A 9,308-nucleotide genomic window follows, 5' to 3' on the forward strand; every position below is an offset into this window, starting at 1 on the left:
CTGTGTTATGCGGTGGAGCGCACGGTATCCCCAGTATGCGTGCTTAGCCCGGTGCGCTACATCCCAGCTCCCTGCATCTGCTGGGCTAGGGTGAGGATCCAGCCAGGGCAGATGGTGCCAGCCCTGCTCTCCAGACAGCCAGTGTGTCTCCTCGGGCCAGGATATCCTGCGCCGGCATTGCGCACTGTGTCTCCCGTATGTCTGCACAGCCCAGTGTGTCCTGTGCCTGCCCCCCGCACGTGCCGGGCTAGAGTCACCATCCAGCCAGGACGGGTTGTGCAGGCCATTAGCTCGAGACCTCCAGTGCGTCTTCACAACCCGGTCTATCCAGTACCACCAGTGCCAACACCATGCACCAGACCTCCAGTACGCCTCCATAGCCCAGTACATCCTGTTCCTCCTCCCCGCACTCGCCCTGAGGTGTGTTTCCAGCTCGGTACCACCAGTGCCGGCACCACGCACCAGGCCACCAGTGCGTCTCCAGGGTCCAGTACTCCCTGTTCCTGCTCCTCACACTCGCCCTGAGGTGCGTGTCCCCAGCCCGGTACCACCATTGCCGGCACCACGCACCAGGCCTATAGTGCGCCTCGGTAGTCCAGTATGTCCTGTTCCTCCTCCCCACACCCGTCCTGAGGTGTGTGTCCTTGGCCCAGTACCACCAGTACCGGTACCAGGCCTACAGTGCGCCTCGCCAGTCCAGAGCGTTCGGCAACAGTCTACAGACCGGAACCTACCACGACGGGCCGCAGTCCGGAACCTACCACGACGGGCCGCAGTCCGGAACCTACTACGACGGGTCTCAGTCCGGAACCTACCAGTCCGGATCCGCCAGAATCTCCCTCCAGTCCGGATCCGCCAGAATCTCCCTCCAATCCAGAGGCGACAATCACTCCAGACTCAACCATCCGTCCAGTGGCGTCCTCTAGTCCGTGGTCGGCGGTGAGGGTTCCCGCTCCAGGTAAGGGTGAAGTGGAGCGGGGTCCACATCCTGAGCCAGAACCGCCACCTCGGAGTCATGCCCACCCACACCCTCCCATATAGGTTTAGGTCTGCAGCCGGGGGTCCACATCTTTGGGGGGGGTACTGTCACACCCTGACCTTAGTTTACTTGATTGTTTTGGTTAGGTCAGGGTGTGACATGGGAGATGTATATGTTTTTGTACTGTCTAGGGGTTTTGTAGGTTTATGGGGTTGTTTACATTCTAGGTGTTTATGTATGTCTATGGTTGCCTAGATTGGTTCTCAATTAGAGGCAGCTGTTTATCGTTGTCTCTGATTGGGAACCATATTTAGGCAGCCATCTTTGGGTATTTGGTGGGTTATTGTCTATGTCTAGTTGCCTGTGTTTGCATTATTCTGCATTACTATTATATAGCTTCACGTTCGTTTAAAAAAAAAAAAGAAGTTTTAAAGTGTTCGTCTTCATTAAAAAGTATGTATTCTAATCACGCTGCGCTTTGGTCTCCATTCGAACGTGACATAAGCATTCAAAATGTATCAAGTACTTTTGTGTATCATGGAAAATGTATGGAGTAAAGAGTACATCATTTTCTTTAGGAATGTAGTGAAGTAAAAGCAAAAGTTGTCAAAAATATAAAAAGTAAAGCACAGATAAGCAGTTTTTTTGGGGGGTTAAGTAGTATTTTTACACAACCAAGAAAGCGAGAGATGGGAGGGGCACAGTCAGGCATAGGTAAGCATGTTGGCCACCAATCAGACAGTCAGAACCATGCATCGGTAATCAAAATATATACTATAGGCTAATGCAATGCTGTATTCCTGAATGCTAAGTTAAGGCACAAAGCTGCATGTGAGCTCTCACATTTTTCAACATGTTTTTTACAATAAGATGGTTTTGGAGTCAAACGTGGATATTTTGGCAGGGATATATACAGAATGCTACCCTCCACAGCATAACCTTCACTCCAGATCAAAACTCCAAACCTACAACCTCATTTTGGACAGACCAAATACAACTTCATTTAGCACTGAGGCATGAAGAGAAAGTTGTCGAAGCCTTTGAGCCCAACACATGGCAGGAGTCTCACAGGCTACCCCTTCCAAATCCAGAGGCCTTGAAGCACCCTCCTGCTGTTCAGGGCCATCAACTGGTATTTTCTACAAGAAATCTGCCTCCAGAAATGAAGCTCTCCCCAATGGGTGTGACACCTATTCCCGCAATCTGTTCACTGTCTGCCCTGGCTTGTCTCCCCCTGTGTGGTACAGGTGCCCCCACCACACTCACCCCTCTCTACAGAGCTTTCACTCGTCTCCAGCACACAAGCACTGTTGGGGCGAGTGACTCTGAACTTACAATGGTTAGCCCCAAGTCATTTATTTTTTCTTGTGCATTTTGTTATTTGCCTCATGACTCCTGCATGCTTTGTTGACTAGGAACTTTCTTGTTTACCCTACCGTGGGACAGACTTTGTTTGTTCCCGCACTCAGGACTCTATTGGTTACACTGACTTTTGGCCACCCATCCCATTCTAACCACCTCTTGCCGGCTTTATTCATTTTACCTGATGAAATTGCTATATAATAGGATCCCGTTGCCATCTAATGCACATGCAAATGTCAACACTGCATTCAAATGTCAACACTAAATCAACACTGCGGAACTCTCTCTGTCCTCTGCCGTGCCTTGATTGTATTACTGTTGATGATATCTGGAAACATGCATGTCACCCTGGCCCATCTACTGTTACTAGCCCCAATTCTGACTTGTATTCTGATATCTGTTTCATTTTCTGCTCTCAAAAGCCTGGGTTTTATGCACGTTAACACTAGAAGCATTACCTAAAATGTATCAATTGAACGTGTGGGATCACAGCTCCAATCCAGATGTGTTGGTCATTACTGAGACGTGGTTAAGAAAGGGTGATTTGAATACTGATGTTAACCTTTCTGGCATTAACCTTTTTCGGCAAGACAGATCTTCCAAAGTTGGGGGAGTGGCAATCTTTACCAAGGATCACCTTCAGTGCTCAGTTGTCTCCAAGTCTGTACCCAAACAATTTGATTTGCTGGTTTTAAGCATTAAACTTTCTACACCTGCATTGCTTCCTTTTCTGGGTTTTAGGCTGGGTTTCTGTACAGCACTTTGAGATATCAGCTGATGTAAGAAGGGCTATATAAATACATTTGATTTGAATTTATTTGAAATAGCTCCTCGTTGACTGTTGCGGGGTGTTATCACCCTCCATCAGCACCGGCCTGTACCCTACCTGCCCTAAGCGCTCTCCTGGCCCCTTACACTAAGTCTGAATTTGTCCTGACCAAGTCCAAAAGCAATGGGACTCCCTAAATCTTTCTCAGATTATCACCAATCCCACAAGGTGTGACTCCAAACACCCAGAAAAGGCTACTTTCCTCGATGTTATCCTCACAAATAATCCTGTTAGGTATCAGTCTGGTGTTTTCTGTAATGATCACTGTTTTACAGCCTGTGTTCGTAATGGCTGCTCAGTGAAACGTCCTGTCCTGATTTGTTGTAGACACTTGAAAAAAAACATTAATGAGCAAGACTTCCTTCATGACCTGGCCTCTGTAAATTGGTATAGAATCAGCTTGATCCCCTTCTGTTGAATTAAAAACAGGTTCAGACCCCAGTTCGGCCATGATCTTCCAAAGTTGTCCGAAAGGCTCGGCACATGCATACTCAGGCTGACTGGCTCTCGTTCAGGCAAATGAGAAATAAGTGCACTCAGGCTATCCGGAAGGCCAAAGTTAGTTACTTTAAGGAGCTTACTTTAAGTTCTCTCTCTCTCTGTGTTCTCTCTCTTCTCTCTCTGTGGGTCTAACCCCAAGAAGTTCTAGAAAACGGTTAAAGTCCTGGAGAATAAACCCTCCTCACAGCTGCCCATGTCCCTTAAAGTTGATGATGTGGTTTTACTGACAAGAAGCACACGGCTGAGCTCTTTAGTCACCACTTCATTAAGTCAGGATTCCTATTTGACTCAGCCATGCCTCCTTGCCGTCCAACATTTCCTCATCTCCCACCCCTTCTAATGCGACTATCCCCGATGCTCTTCTCTCTTTTCCCCCTGCCCCGCTACAAAGTTTCTCCCTGCAGGCAGTCACTTAGTCCGATGTGCTAAAGGAGCTCCTTAAACTTGACCCCCCAAAAAATGTCTGGTACAGATAGTTTAGACAATTTCTTCTTTAACGTTGCTGCCCCTATCATCGCCAAGCCTATCTCTGATCTTTTTAACCTGTCTCTCCGCTCTGGGGAGGTTTCCATTGCTTGGAAGGCAGCACCGCTTAGTCCTTTATTTAAAAGGGGGGGATCAAGCTGATCCTATCTGTTATAGGCATATTTGTATTTTACCCTGTTTATCAAAAGTGTTGGAAAAACTTGTCAATAATCAACTGAATGGCTTTCTTGTTATCTATAGTATTCTCTCTGATATGCAATCTAGTTTCTACTCAGGTTATGGATGTGTCACTTAAAGGTCCTCAATGATGTCACCATTGCCCTTGATTCTAAACAATTCTGTGCTGCTATTTTTATTGACTTGGCCAAAGCTTTTGATACGGTAGACCTTTCCATTCTTGTGTGCCAGCTAAGGAGTATTGGTGTTTCTGAGAGGTCTCTCCCAAAGAGTGCAGTGTATAAAGTCAGAACATCTGCTGTCTCAGCCGCTGCCTGTCACCAAGAGTGTACCCCAAGGCTCGTTCCTAGGCTCCACGCTCTTCTCAATTTACATCAACAACATAGCTCAGGCAGTAGGATGCTCTCTCATCCATTTCTATGCAGATGATACAGTCTTATACTCAACTGGCCCTCCCCGGACTTTGTGTTAAATGCTCTACAGAACGTTGTTCTGAACACATCCAAAACAAAGGTCAAGGTCTCTCCCCATATGTGTGATTACTACCTCTGAGGATTTAGAGCTTGAGGTAGTCACCTCATAAAAGCACTTGGGAATATGGCAAGACGGTACACTGTCCTTCTCTCAGCGCATATCAAACCTGCAGGCTAGTTAAATCTAGACTTGGTTTCCTCTATTTTAATCGCTCCTCTTTCACCCCAGCTGCCAAACTAACCCTGATTCAGATGACCATCCTACCCATGCCAGATTAGAGACTTAATTTATATATCAGCAGGTAAGGGTGCTCTTGAGCAGCTAGATGTTCTTTACCATTCAGCCATCAATTTGCCACCAATGCTCCTCACGGGACACATCTGTGCACACTTCTGTAAACTGGTCATCTCTGTATACCCATCTCAAGACCTACTGGTTTTTGCTTATTTATAAAACCCTCTTAGGCCTCACTCCCCCCTATCTGAGATATCTGCTGCAGCCCTCATTCTCCACATACAACACCCGTTCTGCCAGTCACATTCTGTTAAAGGTCCCCAAAGGACACACATCCCTGGGTCGCTCGTCTTTTCAGTTGGCTGCAGCTAGCGACTGGAACGAGCTGCAACAAACACTCAAACTGGACAGTTTTATCTCAATCTCTTCATTCAAAGACTCAGTCATGGACACTCTTACTGACAGTTGTGGCTGCTTGTGTGATGTATTGTTGTCTCTACCTTCTTGCCCTTTGTGCTGTTGTCTGTGCCCAACTATCTTTGTACCGTTTGGGCTGCTACCATGTTGGGCTAATGCCATGTTGTGTTCCTATCATGTTGTTGTGATGTTTGTTGCTTGTGTTAATGCCATGCTATGTTGTCGTCTTAGGTCTCTCTTTATGTAGTGATGTCTCTCTTGTCTTGATGTGTGTTCTGTCCTATATTTGTATTTAATTATTTGTCATTTTTAATCCCAGCCCCCATCCCCATAGGAGGCCTTTTGGTAGGCCGTCATTGTAAATAAAAATTTGTTCTTAATTGACTTACCTAGTTAAACACAATTTTTTTTTAAACAATTTCACAATTTATTGGCTTGTAATGTCTCATGCAAGTTCATTAGAGGCTGTCTGTCATAGTGCTAGTGAATTGAAGTTGAACATCGCCAAATGCATCAGTTTAATTAGGCCTAAATGTGCAATAAACAGTATTGCCTATAGCTTATTTAATGAAATGCTGGCTGTTGATGTCCTAGCACAGCACACTCCAACCTCAGTTGAAACTAACCTGATTCAGTTTATCAACCAGCTAATTATTGAATTAGATACGGTAGATTAGGGTTGGAGTGAAAACCTACAGAATGGTAGCTCTCCATGAAGAGGGTTGTAGATCCTTATCCTAGGCAATGGACCGCAAAGCAGCATACCCGCTAAAGTTAACTTTCTCATCCATTAACACCGTCAAGTGCAAATACAGTTCAGCAGCTCAAATTATGATCACACTTCATCAACTTAAATATTATGGAGAGACATGTGTCAAGAAAAAGTACGTGAACCTTTGTAATTCCCTGGATTTCTGCATAAATTGGTCAACAAATTTGATCTGATCTTCGTCTAAGTCACAACAATAGACAAACACAATGTGCTTAAACTAATGACACACAAGTTATTGTATTTTTCTTGTCGATACTGAGTACATCATTTAAACTTTCACAGTGTAGGTTGGAGAAGTATGTGAACCTCTAGGCTAATGACTTCTCCAGAAGCTAATTGGAATCAGGAGTCAGCTAACCTGGAATCCAATCAATGAGATGAAATTGGAGATGTTGGATAGAGCTGCCCTATAAAAAGCACTCACAAAAAGTGAGTTTGCTATTCAGGAAAATAATTGCCTGATGTGAACCATGCCTTGAAGAAAATAGATCTCAAAAGACCTAAGATTAAGAATTGTTGACTTGCATAAATCAGGAATTGGCCACAAAAGTATCTCTAAAAGCCTTGATGTTGATCAATCCACGGTAAGACAAATTGTCTATAAATGGAGAAAGTTCAGCACTGTTGCTTCTCTCTCTAGGAGTGGCCGTCTTGCAAAGATGACTGCAAGAACACAGCACAGAATGCTCAGTGAGGTTAAGAAGAATCCTAGTGTCAGCTAAAGACTTACAGAAATCTCTGGGACATGCTAACATCTCTGTTACGAGTCTACGATACGTAAAACACTAAACAAGAATGGTGTTCATGGGAGGACGCCACAGAAGAAGCCACTGCTGTCCAAAAAAAAACATTGCTTTACGTATCAGTTTCGCAAAAGAGCACCTGGATGTTCCAAGTATTCTGTGGACAGATGAAACTAAGGTTGAGTTGTTTGGAAGGAACATGCAACATGATGTGTGGAGAAAAAAGGCACAGCACACCAACATCAAAACCTCATCCCCACTGTTAAGTATGGTGGAGGGAGCATCGTGGTTTGGGGCTGCTTTGCTGCCTCAGGGTCTGGACAGCTTGCTATCTTTGACGAAAAAATGAATTCCAAGTTTATCAAGGCATTTTGCAGGATAATGTAAGACTATCTGTCCGCCAATTGATGCTCAACAGAAGTTGGGTGATGCAACAGCACAACGACAAAAAACACAGAAGTAAATGAACAACAGAATGGCTTCAACAGAAGAAAATACATATTCTGGAGTGGCACTCAACCCAATTGAGATGCTATGGCATGACCTCAAAAGAGCGGTTCACGCCAGACATCCCAAGAATATTGATGGTACCAATACAGTTTTGTAAAGAGTAATGGTCTGAAATTCCTCCTGACCGTTGTGCAGGTCTGATCCGCAACTACAGAAAACGTTTGGTTGAGGTTATTGCTGAAAAAAGGAGGGTCAACCAATTATAAATCCAAGGGTTCACATACTTTTTCCAGCCTGCACTGTGAATGTTTACACAGTGAGTTCAATGGAGACATAAAAACATATGTTTGTTTGTGCGTTTATTAGTTTAAGCAGACTGTGTTTGTCTATTGTTGTGACTTAGATGAAGAATTTTATGACATCTATTCAGAAATCCAGGTATTTCCAAAGGGTTCAGATACTTTTTCTTGCCAACATGTATATTTGGCAGTAAAACACGAGTTATCAGTGTAGCCTATTATCGTCAAATAGACATGACGTTGAAATATATTTTATTGTAGTTAGAAAACCTCCAGGTTCCCTCATGAGAGTCAATTCAATTTGAAAAATACAATAAGAATTACAGGGGACAGTTTGGAAAAACAAATCTTGTGTGAATCGCCCTATGAAATAACGCACATGCTTGGATAATAATTACAATAAGTCTTTAGTAATACCTGTCCGAATAGGGCTAGAACATGGCAAAGAATAGGTTTATCAACGCATAGTACACTGCATCAACCATGGGTTCCATCAAAGAAATATCACTGAAATATTCTAGTTCCTTCCTACACATGACCTTGTTTATTCAAACAAAATAGCCATTTTATAACCAAATGGGCAGCATCATGCTCATGTCAGTCCTCTAGAACACAAATGTAGTCTTCCTAGTAGGACTGCAATAATGAGATGGCGTGTATGTGTGTGTGCGCATCCGTTTCAGCATGTTTTGGGAGTCGAACAAGAGTCGACTCCTACAACTCCAACCACAGGAGTCGGAGTCGAGCAAGAGTTTACTCCAATCACAGGAGTCGGAGTCGACTCAAAAAATCCTGGAGCCGTGTACCACTATTGCGCTGTGATCACTATGGTCTCTTGCTTCTTCTGCCAGCAAAAACAGTCAACGACGAATAGCGATTCATGAGGTCAGGTGGTAGCCTGTTTTACTATGTGAATGGCTGGAAGGGAGTTAGATGTATCATTGTTCTTCTGCTTTACCTGGCTGGCAAAGTAACAGGATATTGTTTAGAGCAGTTCTGAATCTGAATTTAGAAACAGAATTTGAAAATTTAATCTGAATGCATCTGAGAAATTGCATATATGAAACTTTGATAAACTTGAAATAATCGTTTGTAAACTTGATATTCAGAAAATGTATGCAATGTCTACCATATTGAAACTGAATACATAAATTTTGAATTTGAATATTTAATTTAATTAAATTTTAAAACTTAATGCAATATTCATTCAATTAAGTTTCAAATCATGAAAAACAAGTTAAATTATATTATTTGTATTTATTATTATACGCCCAATTTTTCAGTTTTTGATTTGTTAAAAAAGTTTGAAATATCCAATAAATGTCGTTCCACTTCATGAATGTGTCCCACTTGTTGTTGATTCTTCACAAAAAAAATACAGTTTTATATCTTTATGTTTGAAGCCTGAAATGTGGCAAAAGGTCGCAAAGTTCAAGGGGGCCGAATACTTTCGCAAGGCACTGTAGGATAGAGGTCGGGCATTGTGATGACCACTCCAATACCTTGACTTTGTTGTCCTTAATCCATTTTGCCACAACTTTGGAAGTATGCTTGGGGTCATTGTCCATTTGGAAGACCCATTTGC

Source organism: Oncorhynchus mykiss, chromosome 20 (genome assembly GCF_057628025.1).
Source record: "Oncorhynchus mykiss isolate SJ-2025 chromosome 20, ASM5762802v1, whole genome shotgun sequence".
NCBI lineage: Eukaryota > Metazoa > Chordata > Actinopteri > Salmoniformes > Salmonidae > Oncorhynchus > Oncorhynchus mykiss.